Source organism: Onychomys torridus, chromosome 1 (genome assembly GCF_903995425.1).
Source record: "Onychomys torridus chromosome 1, mOncTor1.1, whole genome shotgun sequence".
In the NCBI taxonomy this organism is placed as follows: domain Eukaryota; kingdom Metazoa; phylum Chordata; class Mammalia; order Rodentia; family Cricetidae; genus Onychomys; species Onychomys torridus.
In genome coordinates, this window is record NC_050443.1 from 139725781 (window position 1) to 139741921 (window position 16141).

The following is a 16141-nucleotide window of genomic DNA, read 5'->3' on the forward strand; positions in this document are numbered from 1 at the left end:
ACTTTGCCTCCTTTTCAGAGTTATTAGAAGACTTGTAACTTTTCTCTTTGTGTCAGAGGTAACAAGAATGGGTGTAGGTTGATGGAGAGCATGCATTCATGAGGCACAAAAATAGCACTCTAGTTGGTCAGATGTGGTGTCATGCCTTTAATCTCAGCACTCAGGAGGCAGAGACAAATGGATCTCTATGAGTTTGAGGCCAGCCTGGTCTACATAGTGAATTCCAGGCCATCCAAGGACTATAAAATCAGACCCTGTCTCAAAAACAAACAAGTCATTATCATCATCCTTCTGTGACAGAATTTTCATCTGACCATAACAAGATCCTGTTCTTGGACTGTGCTCGTGGCAGCTAGAGCAGAACAATACAGTGGTAGCCAGATTTATGGTGATGGTCAGGAGCCCCTCCCCTGGATTCAAGTTATTACCTGCCCCCAGCTACATGTGACCTTGGGAGATGTTAGACCACATGAAGAAGTAAAAGACTGATGACAGGACTCCATGAGTTTGCCATCCATGATGAGGTGGGACTTCATGGTGATGCGTCTGTTTGCAGGATTACCCACACATCTGTAAGTAACCCTGCAACTGTACTCTGTAAGAAAGCACAATAAACTCATTGTTTTCACCAAGTTGAACCTTGGTGAAATTATACTTATTGGTGATGCACATCAGGGTGGTTGGACCTGTGTTTCTCCAGGAAAAGGTAACAACACTTGCCTAGTTAGTCATTGTGGCTGTTGTGGTCTGAATGAGAATGATCCCCACAGGCTCATACATTTGAATGCTTAGTTCCCAATTAGTGGAACTGTTTGAGAAGGATTAAGAAATGTTGCCTTGCTGGGCTGTGGTGGTGCACACCTTAAATCCCAACACTCAGGAGGCAGAGGCAGGCCTGGGCTACAGAGTGAGTTCCAGGAAAGGCACAAAGCTACACAGAGAAACCCTATCTCGAAAAACAAAACAAACAAACAAAAAAGTGTTGCCTTGTTAGAGGTGTGTCATTGGGAGCCAGCTCTGGCTATACCAGGCCCAGTCTCACTCAATAACTCCATCTTGCAGATAAGATATAAGCTCTCAGCTACTTGTCTAGTACCATGACTCCCTGCCTGCTACCATGTTCCCTGCCATGATGGTTATGGACTAACCCTCTGAGTCTGTAAGCAAGCCCTCAGTTAAATGCCTTACTTTATAAGTTGCCTTGGCCATGGTGTTTCTTCACAGCAATAGAACAGTCACTAAGACAGTGACACATGTCTGAAATCCAGCACTTGGGAGGTAGAAGCAGGAGGATTACAAGTTTTAAATCGGCATGGTCTGTATAGCAAGTTGTAAGCCAAGCAGGAGTGAGATCCTGTCTCAACAAAGCAACCCTTTCTGCTCCTCTGCCTCATCACCATCATAATCACCTTGCCTTGCCATTTCCCTGATACCCTTCCTCTTTACTCCTCAAACACAGACCATGGTCTCACTTTGTTTCTTTAGTGAGTGTTTCCAAGCCAAGAATGTGAGTTTCAAATGTGTTACCTTCCTCATATATCTTAACCTTTTAGGTCCAAATCTTTTATTGTATTCCTAGCTGAATTGTATGATGAACAAAATCAATTCACTCTACACTGCTGTTTCCATGGCTGAAATAGTAGAGAGGTTCAGTGTCAATCTAATCAGGACAATGGTTCGTTATCATTATCACTCCTCTCCTGATGTAGAATTTCCATTGAACTTGCATCCTAAACTGCTATTGCAGTAGAGCTATCTTAGAATCAGTCTTTGAGTTCTTCTAATCCTTTGATCCAGAGACAAACGTGATGAGGTTTAAGTCATGTTGAAGACTGAAAAGGTAGCTTAAATATTTTAATGAAGACATTTACAAACCTTGGCTCACCAAAATCAACTGGAGAGTTAAAAATAACCACACATGCCTGTGTTAGTACTCTTGAGTCTTAATTCATTCCCAGGATATCAGAAAAAAAGTGGGAGAATCTGTATTTTTTAATTGTTCTACCCTATACAATTTTGTTAAGCAGCCATCAGAAACACTGTTTTGAAATATACTTACTGTCACTGGGTGGTGGTGCACGCCATTAATCCCAGCACAGGAGGCAGAGCCAGGCAGATCTCTGTGAGTTCAAGGCCAGCCTGGTCTACAGAGTGAGTTCCAGGAAAGACGCAAAGCTACACAGAGAAACCCTGTCTTCAAAAACAAAACAAAAAAAGAAATATACTTACTGTCTTGCATAAATGAAACTTATACGATAAAAAGAGAGGGGAACTTGGATGGTCCGGAGGCTCACTCACTTGCATGTGGTCCCCAGTGGCAGCAGTGTTAAAAAATGGGGCACTGAGACATGACTGGATCGTGAGGGCTCTGACATCATCACGAATAAATGAACTGATAGATCACAGCCAAAGGGATTAGGAGGTGGTAGAAATGACAGGAAGTCAGCTCTGGTAAAGGGAGCAGGTCTGAGGTGTCATCAAGAATAGAACTTTTCTCTGGCCCTTGATCTCTCTTTATCTCCTGGCAACCATGAAGTCAGAAGTTCAGCTCTGCCATACCACAGGCCCAGGACAATGGTGCCAAGTGACCACAGACTAAAACTGCCAGCCAAATGAATCTTTCTTCCTTTAAACTGTTTTGGTGTTGTCATTGTTTGTTTTTGTTTTTGAGGTATCACCATGATAAGAACATGTGGGTACACATGGTCTCATGTGTACACAGGACCACATTAAAGCACTTCACAAAACATTGACATGAGACCAAACCCATTTTGATTTGAAACTTGAGTGTTTCTCAATATGTAGCTCAGATTTGGCCTGGTGCTTCTGAAAGGCAACCACTTAGGCCCATCATTTTTAGGAGTTCAGTGAAATCCAACAACAAACCTTTAGTTACAATGAATACACTACTCATTTTACCTATTTATTCAATGATACCTTTTTTGTTTTAAGTTTCACTCTGTCTTCTCTGGTCCAAAGCTACCTTAGTGAGTAAATAAATACCAAAGCTGGACAGGAGTATAAAAGACTTTCTAAGTTAAACTGCTGTACTGATAATCAAGTAAGCAGAGCAGGAGACATAACTGTTGACATAAATCCTGGAAATAAGGACTCAAAAACTTACTTACATGAGATGACCTGCATGGAAAAAAACATGTCATAGGCTGTAGCTCAAGATCAGCAGAGTTCTAGGGTCTGGGGAAAATGCAGACTTCAGCACGCTGTTCAGAAGGATCCACAGGTTCCTCCTTCAGAAAGCAGTGAACTTTAGGATGTAGTTTACACAATGGTACAGATGGACAAAGTAGACTGAATGACCACCTCCCAAGTAATAGAGTTCTCCTCCAGGAGAGAAACATAATAACGGGGACCTAGAGAGGAGACACAGTACTGAGCTACTAAGCAGCTGACATGAATGTCTGAATAGTATCCTACTAGTTTTCTCTCTTTTGGGAGCACCATGCATGTGTGTGCATACAGTGTACATGCAATTTGTGTGTGTGTGAACATGCATCTAAGCCAGAAGTCAATGCTGAGTGTCTTCCTTAGTTGCTTTCCATCTTTTTCACCTCACCAATTTGGTTAGATCAGCCGACCGGAAAACTCCTGGCCTCACTACCCCAGCTTTGGGGTTATTGACACATTTGTTGGGGGAATTTGAACTCAGGCCTTTGTACTTGCATAATAAGCACTTCACCAACTGAGCCATCTCCCCACCCCTCTTCTTGGAGCCTCTTGACTTGAGTATTTCCTGAATGCAGAGCCATCTTGAAATTTACATTGAAGCCGCTTCTAGGGTGAACTGTCTTAAACTGTCTACAGAGAACTTCAGTAGAAAATGATCTGTAGCCAGCTGTCTCACTGAGTCTAGACCTACTCATTTGACATTTCTTTTTCTCTTAGAACATTGCACCACGGTATACATTATTTGAACATGACAAACTTAATATGACATTTTCCACCTAGACTAATAACTGAGCCAATGACATTCTTGGAATTTATTTTATCTAGCCCATTAGGAGAAGTCTAGATATTGAAACCAACATTTATTTATCTCTTTAGCAGAGATAGGACAACAATGGCATGTTTTTAAAAGCCATGAATTACATTCTCATGCAGTCAGAAACACACTATAATATCAGTTGACTGTACAAGTTGACAATGATCAAGGGTCTCACATTGAGCAAATATAACAAAACAGAACAAACCTCAAAGCAGCCTGACAATTAGCTGCTCTTAGGAAGTGACTGGAGTCAAAGGTAGAGTCCTCATGAAAAAAGACTATTACCATTACAACAGAGATCCAGAAGGCCTAAGGAGTTGGCTTGGTCAGTTATGTATACAGACAGGAGGATCCCTGGGGCTTTCTGGGAAGCCAATTTAGCTGAATTATCAAGTTTCAGCAAGATATCCTGTCCCTAAAATACTATGGATAGCAATTGAAGAAGACACTGGACCTTGATCTCAGACTTCCTGACACCAGGACTATGAAGAGTCAGAATAAGTAAGTTACCCCAGTCCTAAAAGGCTAAGAAGATTAAGACAGTGGTGATCTGAGCTGGAAACACCATCCCAAATACAATGCAACTACTGGGCATTAAAAAAAAACCCCAAAAACTGGCTGGCAGTGTAATCCCAGCACTCGGGAGGCAGAGGCAGGTAGATCTCTGTGAGTTCGAGGCCAGCCTGGTCTATGGAGCTAGTCCAGGACAGGCTTCAGAACTACAGAGAAACCCTGTCTCGAAAAAATCAAAACCAAAACCAAAACTGTACCCTGAGGACTGTGTTTTTTATTTTCCCATTTGTTTCAATATGAAATGATTTCTAGTGGCTGTTGTGTACTTTTTTTAAAGATTATTTATTCATATATTTCATGTATATGAGTGCTCTGTCTACATGCACACCAGAAAGAATCTGATCCCATTACAGATGGTTGTGAGCCACCATGTGGTTGCTGGGAATTGAACTCAGGACCTCTGGAAGAGCAGCTAGTGCTCTTAACCACTGAGCTGTCTCTCCAGCCCCAGCAAAAAGTCTTAACAAACATTACAATATCATCCCTTAGAACATCAAGATAAATGAATGGATGTGTCCTATACCTTAATCATTTATATGAAGCCAGTAATACACTTACTATATGGAAAGATTACAGTTAAGCAATGAGAGTCTGTTGAACTGAAGTGAACAGTTTGATTGTTGGAGCAAGATTAAGAAGAGAGTGCAAATAAAATCTTTGACATTAGATACATTTTCCTTTTGGGTTGGAGATTCTAAAAGGCAAGAATTTTCCACCATAGAAATAAAAAACATCTAGTTACCTGCCTTTAACCTCAACTAATTTGTAATCTCCTTACACCCTCCTGGAATCATCAGTTCCTAATAGTACTTTGCCCAAAGAACCTAAAAATCCCTTCTCTCTGTGTGTGTTTAACTCTGTCTCACTCTCATTTTGCCAATTGATTGTGTGTGTGTGTGTGTGTGTGTGTGTGTGTGTGACATGTATGTACGCACATGTGTGCAGGAATGCACCCATGCAGGCTCAAATAGAAGCCAGAGGTTAGCATTGGAATGTTTTCATCAATTGTTCTTCCATCTTGTTTTTTTTTTTTTTAATTAATTTCTCTCACTAAACCTAGAACTGTCCTGTCTCAGCTTCTCAGTGCCAGGGTTGTAGACATGTGCTTACTCACCCAGATTTTTATGTGGCTTCTAGGGGATCTGAACTCAGATCTTCATCCTTGTGCAGCAAACATTTTATCTACTGAGCCATCTCATGCAAACCCTAAACATGACATCTGTTAAAGACTAGATTCATTGTAAGTGAAATATACACATTTCATAGAGCTACAGATGACCTCAAGAAAACTGAAACTGATGTCCCCCCTCTTCTGGACTTTCCAAGTCTGGACTCAGTATGTCAGAAGGTTTCTTCCTTCTAGAGGCTTTGGGGAAATCAATTCCATAACAATTTTTATTTCTGATAGTTGTAAATAACCCTCCCTCCCCTCTCTTTTCTCCCTCCATCTCTGCTTCCGTGTTTCCTCTGCTTCCCCACCTCTCTCACTCTCCTTTCTTTCCATTTGCTAAAGATGGAACCTAGAACTTCATGCATGCTAGGCAAATGGCTGAACCTCACCCTCAGCTCTGAAGCAATTCTCAAACTTCTACACTTATAGTGGTACCATTTCAGCCTACAACTGTCTTCATGCCTGTGTTTGTAGTGTGGTATATGTTTGTGGGTGTGGTTATGTGTCTTAGTGTGTGTCAAAATTGATTCTTTTTCTTTCTTTTTTTTTTTAAGATTTATTTATTTATTATGTACACTGAAGAGGTTGCCAGATCTTATTACAGGTGGTTGAGAGCCACCATATGGGTGCTGGGAATTGAACTCAGGACCTCTTGAAGAACAGTCGGTGCTCTTAACCTCTGAGCCATCTCTCCAGCCCCTGCTTCTTTTTCTTAAGACCACAGTCATTGGTTGTAGAGCCCACCATACTTTAATATGACCTTCAAAGTCCCCATTTCCAAATAAGGTTACATTAACAGGCACAGGTGATTAGAATTAAAGCATCTCTCTTTGGGAGACAATCCAACTTACTGCCTAGCAAATATAACGAAGATTAAAATGGCTAAAATGTATGCTTTAACTATAACAACAGGATGCATAGAGACCAGTTATGTTGCCTACAATCCAAGTGTTTCAGGTGAACTATAGGTAAGCACTTGATCATCAACATCAGCCACAGATAAAAAACCATACTAATATGCCCCTTTGCTTTGATATGACAGACTCCATGAAAGAAAATAAGCTTTCTTTTGGGAGTACCATGACAACTATGAAAACATTTCCTGTGGTAGTAAGAAATATTGATGTTCATTTTCAACGTTGTTACATACTTGGAATGATTGGGAGAAAAATGATCTGTAGTTATTTTGTAGAAATATGCTAAGAACTTAAGAAAACAATGAATACCTTCCATATGATAAACTCTCTGTTTTTGTTTGTTTGTTTGTTTTTGTTTGTTTGGTTTTTGGTTTTTTGAGACAGGGTTTCTCTGTGTATCTTTGGTGCCTTTCCTGGAGCTCACTCTGTAGCCCAGGCTGGCCTCGAACTCACAGAGATCTGCCTACCTCTGCCTCTCAAGTGCTGGGATTAAAGGCATGCACCACCACCACCACCTGGCTAACTCTCTGGTTTTAAAAAATATTTATTTATGTTTGTGTGTGTCTGCATGAGTTTATGTGCACCACATATTTGCAGGAGCCTATGGAGGCCAGAAGAAGTTGATGGAACCCCTGGAACTAGAGTCAGAGGCAGTTGTGAGCTGCTATGTGGATGATGGTAACAAAACTCAGGACCTCTGCAAGAACAGCAAGTGCTCTTAACCTCGGAGCCATCTCTCCTACCAAAAGCTCTGCTTTAAAACAATAGTACTTTTATTGACCTTAGAGGATAAAAACAAGTATGTGTGCCACACTTGTGAAACTAGCTAATGAAGTTAATATAATATCCTGTACTGTTAAGATCAATCCACGTGGTCAGTTTAATGGGTAATTGGGATTTATTGAGATAAATTGGGGAAATACACTCACAAATACAGAACCAAATAAACAGCTGAAATCGTCTTCTGTTCTGCCCCAGGAGCAAATGCTTGAATTTGTGACAACATACAAAATATCTTAATCAGAGGTAGAAATGTATAGTGCAATACGACAACAACATCCTTAATATGTACCAGTATATAAAATATCCTAAACAGAGGTAGAACATACATACAGTATGACAAATATACTAATGAGCTATTACCTATTTTAATTTATAAAAGGTTATCACTACACAGAAAAAAACTAGAGGGGACTTCATCATTTCATGAAATATTTCTGTTTCCAGGAGGAAACATTCGGATGGCCCTAGTATGGCTTCAAGAGCAGTAGGCACATGTCTAGTCCGGCTAAGAATGAAGGGGGAGAGTATATGACTGGGCATTTAATAAACACCAGATCCAGTTGGAGGAAGAAGTTTGTGGGCTATGCAGCTGGGGGAACACTAAGCAAAATGAGAGAAGTATGAAAGAGTATCATTAGCAATCATAGCAACCTGTAGAGATAGACCAAAGAGGAATCGGCCTTCAGGAAGATGCCTGTTTGGACATGAATTTTGAAAATGACAATGAATAGATTTAGTGTATTCAGATCAATACAACAGTGAATTCAGGCTGAATGGGTTCTGATGCATTAACTGCTTGTTTCATGTGCCTTTTACCTCTGAAAAATACTTCAATAGATTTCTGAGGAAAAAATAAAAACTTCCACATTAAAAAAACATATATGATATATGTAAGTATGTGTGCATATTACTATAATCAAACTTGTGGCTTTACACATACTAGGCATAAAATATTTTTAACTGACATAAAGTAATTTTATATATATATATATATATATATATATATATATATATGATCTAGTGTGAATTTAGTTATTAGAGTAATCAGCAGCTCTCTCACCTCAGATGTATTTCTTTATGTTGAGAACATTAAAAATCCTCTTTATCAACAACTTTGAAATATTCACATACTTATTATTAGCTGTAGAAATTCTTCCTACCTAACTGCACCCCTGTACCCACTGATTATTCCCTTTCCATCTCTTCACAGGCTGGAGACCTTCAGCAAAGCTCTGTGTGCTTTCCAGAGTCTAAGTTGAGAAAAGTTGTGTTTGCTAAACATGGTAACAGTGTGCCAAGGGTTAAAGGCCATATGCTAGCTGAGGTAATACTTAGCAAATTTCTTTACAAAAATATAAAACAAAATAAAAACATAAAAAAAGTAAAACAATCTGGTGCTAATTATAGCTCATTCTTATCCAGGACCCTACTCTTTCAGGATCTTTATTTTTAATATAATAAAATTCATTTTTTTGCTATTAAGTCAAGTTAGTTTCCTTTAAAATAATCTGTAATTCAGATTTCCCTTTTTCTATTCAAATGGATTGATAAGATATTTAAATTTTAGTTTTAATAATACTTTGTTAAATGTGTGCAGGAACTGAAAAAAGTAATCTCAGCAGAATTAGGGAATTTAGGGGGCTAACTGGCAACAGAGAGGAAAATAAGTAATGCTTTTGGTGGGCTAGGGGGAGCTGGGATCCTTTTGAAGGCTTGTGCACCATGTCTGAAATTATATAGAAACTCTGGAAACTAAATTAGAAAAAAAAAAAAACATTTCAGTTGACAACTGAAATACACTTTTTGCTAGAAATTTTTCTCTCATCTGTAAACATTTTAGTTCTCTTTCTTTTTTTAAATTTTTTTCCTTCTCTTTCTTATAAGTGATTGAGATATGATTGTGTGAAAGGAGAGGATCCTTATTTTTCCTCTTCATGATAATTAGGAAATAATTGCTTCTTTGGTCATCTGATTTATACATTCTAGAATAAACATATATCAAGATATTACATTGTGTCTCATAAACATGCATTATTATTATTTGCTAATAAAAATAACATTTTCAAAATGGATTTTTAAAATGGTTGCCTGAAGGAAACTGTAAGCTGCTCTGGGATTTGCCCAAAGCAGTTCTGTGACTCAGCCTGGTCTTGAGTCTGGGTGTTCCTCACATGTGAAGTCACAGCCATGCTTCAGGCAGTACTGTGGTTCTGTGGTACTGTGGTTCTGTGGTTTTGTGGTACTGTGGTTCTGTGGTACTGTGGTACTGTGGTTCTGTGGTACTGTGGTACTATGGTTCTGTGGTACTGTGGTTATGTGGTACTGTGGTACTATGATTCTGTGGTTCTGTGGTTCTGTGGTACTGTGGTTCTGTGGTTCTGTGGTACTGTGGTTCTGTGGTTCTGTGGTACTGTGGTTCTGTGGTACTGTGGTACTGTGGTTCTGTGGTTCTGTGGTACTGTGGTTCTGTGGTACTGTGGTTCTGTGGTTCTGTGGTTCTGTGGTTCTGTGGTACTGTGGTTCTGTGGTACTGTGGTTCTGTGGTTCTGTGGTACTGTGGTTCTGTGGTTCTGTGGTTCTGTGGTACTGTGGTTCTCTGGTACTGTTGTTCTGTGGTTCTGTGGTTCTGTGGTTCTGTGATTCCGTGGTTCTGTGGTACTGTGGTTCTGTGGTTATGTGGTATTGTGGTTCTGTGGTTCTGTGGTTCTGTGGTTCTGTGGTTCTGTGGTTCTGTGGTTCTGTGGTACTGTGGTTCTGTGGTTCTGTGGTACTGTGGTTCTGTGGTTCTGTGGTACTGTGATTCTGTGGTTCTGTGGTTCTGTGGTTCACTGTGGTACTGTGGTACTGTGATTCTCTGGTACTGTGGTCCTGTGGTTCTGTGGTCCTGTGGTTCTGTGGTTCACTGTGGTACTGTGGTACTGTGATTCTCTGGTACTGTGGTCCTGTGGTTCTGTGGTTCTGTGGTACTGTGGTACTGTGATTCTGTGGTTCTGTGGTTCTGTGGTACTGTGGTTCTGTGGTTCTGTGGTTCTGTGGTACTGTGGTTCTGTGGTACTGTGGTTCTGTGGTTCTGTGGTTCTGTGGTTCTGTGGTTCCAGAACTCCCTCCCAAAGCCTCGTTTCCTCCTCCACCTGACAGAATTTAACTCAGGGGCTGTGCTCACTCTGCTGCCTCCTGGGAAGTTCCTCTTAGGGCATTGGAACATATACTGTGCTCTGGGGGGCTCCCCATGAGCTATCTTCCTGGCTACTGGTATCATTGTTTAGATTTTCCTGCATTGTCCACTAACAAGTGTCTCCTTGTTCCTCAAGTTTAACCATGGCTCAGTTCTGGTTTGACAATTCAAGTATCTGTTCTAAGCATGTCTGCGCCTTTGTTTCCAGAATGAACACAGAACTCTAAGGTTGACAGGGAGGAAAAGAAAGCCAACACAGCCAGGGAAGCCAATAACTCATCTTTCTCCTAAGCTGCCTACAGATTTAAATACAGCAATGCTCACAGATATATGTCTCAGCTGAAATCCTGCGACTTGTGGAGGTTGAAAACACACTCCTTTAGTGAACATCTGGTAAGTGATGAGTTCAAGCAATCACATTTTACGTTAGGATTTGAATCTTTTTCCCCATAAAGGCCATGACATCACACAGATGTTCATTCTCCTTACAGATGTAAGAAGCCTTTCACAACTGGCTCTGTCAAGAACAGCATATTGTATACTGTGGCAGTTTGAATCTTAAATGTCTCCAAAGGCCCATGTGCTTAAGACTTGGTCCTGGGAGTGTAGAGCCTCTAGGTGACCTTTAGGGTGTGGGGTACAAGGAAGTTGGCTTATTCTGAGATATGGCGATCCAGATTTTCTCTTCATTTTTACTTCTTGGTCACTGTGAGGGGAGCAGCTTCTTTTCTTATGTGCACCAACCAAGATGTGCTGTCTCATCGCTGGCAATGGGCTAACTGTGGACTGACACCTGATTGTACTCTTTTCTCAGAGAAATGGAAACAAACATCTGTTCACCCCAGATAGTGTACCAACAACAGACAAAAGTGCAGTTCCATTAAAATCCATCTTTGAAAACCAAGGAATTTACATGTGCTTATTTACAGAACTCAGGTGAGTTAGTTACAGGAATATAGGTGCCTCCAAAACAGATGACAGCCTCATCTTTGACTGTCAAAGTCCCCTCTCAATTAAACTTCCACTTTCCATACACACTAGGATCTTCCAAGATCACTTGCAGGTGGGGACATCCAGGTTGGGTTCCCAGATGAGAGTCCCATGACTTCCTGTCTATCATTCTATAAGGAATGTCAACAGCTCTACTGTCATCACCATAGACATAGCTGCCTCTAGACTGGCCCACTCAATTAGTTGCCATAGTTACCAAGCCAAAGTAACTCAACTGCAAAGTGGCATGTTATGCCTGGAGGAAAAGGGCCCTACTCCAAAACTGTGAACTAAAATCAGCCTTTCTCTTATTAAGTTTATATCTCAGGTACTTGGTATAGTAATAGGAAGCTGACATATCTACTTCCCCCTTCTCTAAAGAGGACTGCTTGCCTTCCCTGGATAAATACTAAATGCTGTCTCCATAAGTCCCTGACTCCATTTATCTCCCTCCCTACTGGGGTCTTTTTGGGCTTTCAATTAATCAGCTTCCATTTCAGGACCTGGAGTTCTCTCTGTTCCTTCCCATCAAGCCCCATAACATGGTGCGTTCCTTTCCTGATTATCTCCAGCCTGGAATCACTAATTTTCCTTTCAGCTGTCAGTGGGAGGCCCATTAACCAGCCAATCTCAATATTCTTCTGAAGACAACAAATAAGAAAAAACTCCCAGCACACTTAAGTCTACCCACTTCTTTTGCTTATTCACTGCTCATAGACTTGGATATAGGTTGGAGACTGAGTTTCAGTGACAGATGGTAGAGGATAATCTTTCATTTTGCCATAAAGTTAACCATCTCAGGGGCCAGGAAAAGACCTTTCACTTGGAAAATCAGTGGCTGTATAGCACATGTCTGTAACCAGATGGGGAAAAGGGGAAAAAGGGGAGGGGGCTCATTTCTGCTCTTCAAGCTAGAGAGCATGCATGCCTTTCCTTTTAGGCTAACCTGGCTTGCAAGACACTGTGACAAAGCTGTCTTCACCCGCTGCTTTATTTATGATGCCATCAGTGCCTGTGCATGTTAATTAATGATGATTGCACTGTACTTGAGCCCCAGCAATAAATAAGAAAATGAGACTATTAAAGATAATCCAATAAACAAACCCATGAAAAGCTGTCTTCCAGTGTCATTCGTTGCTATTTTTAAAGAAGGCGGACGACTAAATGAAATACAATGCTGAAATTAATCTTTTTTGAGTCTGATAAACAGAGACTATAAATGTGACTCAAAAAATGCCTTTTAAATCTTATGCTGGTGAAGAAATCACAGGTTTATATGTACATGAAGCATACATTTTATTCTTCTAATAAGTTCAGCCAAAGTGGGGTATGATTTAATGATGGTAAGATTCTTGATACTAAGGACCATGATACAGCAGGAAAATCGCATTGATGAAAACAAAGAAATCCCAACTCTAATCAAAGAAATCCCAACTCTAATCAATAAATAACAGGCCATAAGTCTAAGTATCAATGAGGAAAATCCAGAATAGTTAGTGATGATGGTTTTTAAAGTCTGGTATGGTGGCATGTGCCTGTAATTCCAGCACTCAGAAGGCTGAGACAGGAGATTTAAGAGTTCAAAGTCAGCTTGGACTACAAAGCCTGCCCAAGGATACACTATACTAAGAGAGACAGAAAGATATATACATATTTGATACATATACTTATATCTATATGGGGAGACAAAAAGAGAGAGAGACAAAAAGAGAAACAGAGAGAGAGTTGACATGGTTCCAAGTATGACAGAAAACAAGATATCCTTCCAGAGGGAAGGGGCTATTAAAGGAAGAAAAGACCCAGACCTGAAGTCTGCTGACAGTCCTAAAGGAGACTGGCCTTCATGTGGTTTTCAATAGCAATTCCCTTCCCTCTTTTCTGTGGCTTTGCACATCCAGTCATATTAGGAAACCTGAACTCCACCAAAATCTTAACCAGAAGCAAGTTTTTGCTGTACACATCACCATTTCCTACACTGACAGTCTGATATGGAGACACTGAGGAACAAGAACAATGCCTTTATAAGGAATTGGAGTTAGGGACTGGAAAGATGGTAGCTAGGAGGTCCTCTTGCAGAGAACCTGGGTTTGGTTCCAAGCATCCACATGGATGCTCATAACCATCTATAGCTCTAGCTCCAGAGGATCTGATGTATGCTTCTAGCCTCCACATGTACCAACGAGGGATTAGATTCCCCAATAGACAGATAGAGATAGGCATTATAACTACATAATAAAGGTGGTGAACTTCCAAGATGTCTGGCTTCTTCCTCACCTCCTGACCTGACACAAAAACCTGGTAGCTTAGAACAAAAACCTGGAATGTTCTTATTTTCTTCCACCAGTGGGCCCTCCGTGCTCATGGACTCCCTAGAGTGTTGTATGATATTTTGTTTGTGTTCTGACAAATAAAACTTGCCTGGAGCTCAGAGGGCAGAGCTAGCCACTAGTTAACTATAGAGGCCAGGTAGTGGTGGCACACACCTTTAATCACATACTTGGGATGAGGAAGCAGGACAATCAGGAATTCAAGGCTGCTCTGGGCTACATGAGATTGAACCAGTCTAAAGGAGAAACAGAGCCGGGCAGTGGTAGTGCACATCTTTAATCCCAGCAGTAGGGAGAATCATGCCTTTGATCCCAGCACTAGGGAGGTGGAGACAGGAATATAAGGTGGGTGGAGACAGGATCTTTCCTGATTTAGTCTGAGGAGTCATAGAGACAGGATCACCTCCCTTTTGGTCTGAGGATTCATAGAGGTAAGAACTCTCTAGTGGCTGGCTGCTCTGCTTTTCTGATCTTTCATCTTTCACTCTTGATATCTGACTCTGACTCTGGGTTTTTATTGTTAAGACTAATTAGGATGGTACTTCACTGGAGGACTTCAAGGCCAATCAGTCACCAGCCCTAAATCAGGAAAGGAAAACCATTTAAATAGATCCATACTTAGCACCTTACACAAAATTCAACTCCAAATAGGTCAAGGACCTTGACATAAGGCCATATTCACTGAACCTGATAGAAGAGAAAATGGAGAATAGTCTTGAACTCATTAGCATGGGAAAAGACTTTCTGAACAGAACAGCAATAGTATAGGCACTAAGATCAACAATAAATAAATGAGACCTCATGAAATTCAAAAGTTTCTGTGTGGCAAAGGACACCACCCATTCGGACAAAGTGGCAGCCCACAGAATTTGTAAAGATTTTTACTAACTACACATGTAATAAAGGGCTAATATCCAAAATACATAAAGAACTCAAAAATCTAAATATCAAGAAAGCAAATAACTCAGTTGAAAATGGGACAGAGATCTAAATAGAGTTCTCAAGAGATGAAACACAAATGGCTGAGAAACACTTAAAGAAATGTTCAACATCCTTAGTCATCAGGGAAATGCAAATCAAAACTGCTTTGAGATTTCATCTTATACCAGTCAGAATGGCCAAGATCAATAAAACAAAAGACAGTCCTACTGGCAAGGATGTGAAGTAAGGGGAACACTCATCCATTGCTGGTGGGACTGCAAACTTGTACAGCCTCTATGGAAATCAGTGTGGCAGTTCTTCTGGAAGATGGGAATCGATCTACCTCAAAATCCAACTATACCATTCTTGGGCATATATCCAAAGAACTCTACATCCTATTACAGAGATACTTACTCAATCCAAGTTCATTGCTATTCACAATAGTCAGACATTGGAAACAGACTAGATGTTTGCCTACAAATGAGTGGATTAAAAACATGTGATATATTTTCACAATGCAGTATTACTCATCTTTTAAAAATGAAATTTACAGGTAAATATATGGAGCCAGAAAAAAAATCATCCCAAGTGATTTAACCAAGACCCACAAAGAAAAATATGATATGTATTTCCTTATAGTGGATGTTAGCTGGTGTGTCTTCAATAAACAGGCTATAATCCATACGACCACAGAGGTTAGTTATAGAATAAAGAACTAGGGGCAAGGGAAGGATATACCTAGGAAGGGAAAATAGAACAGATAATTATGAATGGGGGGGGACTAGAATGGGAAGGAGGAGAGAAGAGGGCAGAAGGGAATAAAGGAAGGGACAGCTAAAACTAAGGGTCATTTGAGGGGGCATATGGAAAGTTAATAGAAGCTTCTTAAAATATATACATATGGGTTGGGGATTTAGCTCAGCGGTAGAGTGCTTGCCTAGCAAGCACAAGGTCCTGGGTTTGATCCTAAGCTCAAAAAAAATAAAATAAAATATATACATATGTGAAAGAAATCTGAACGGAATCACTAAATAATTGGGGAAACAAAGCTCCCACTAGACATCTCTTTCCAACAAATGAAGTCTCCAGTGCCAGAAATGGTTACATCTAATTGAGTTGTTGGCCAAAGGAGCCCCATAGAAACACCCCAAACAATCTAGGCTACTGTTGAAGCTATTGGTTGCTCTCAACAAACTGACGGCAAGGCCCTATTCCTGAAGACAACACCTAAATAACTCGTCGAACAAGAAGAAGTTGAGCTGGTGCCTACTCATAGGCTTC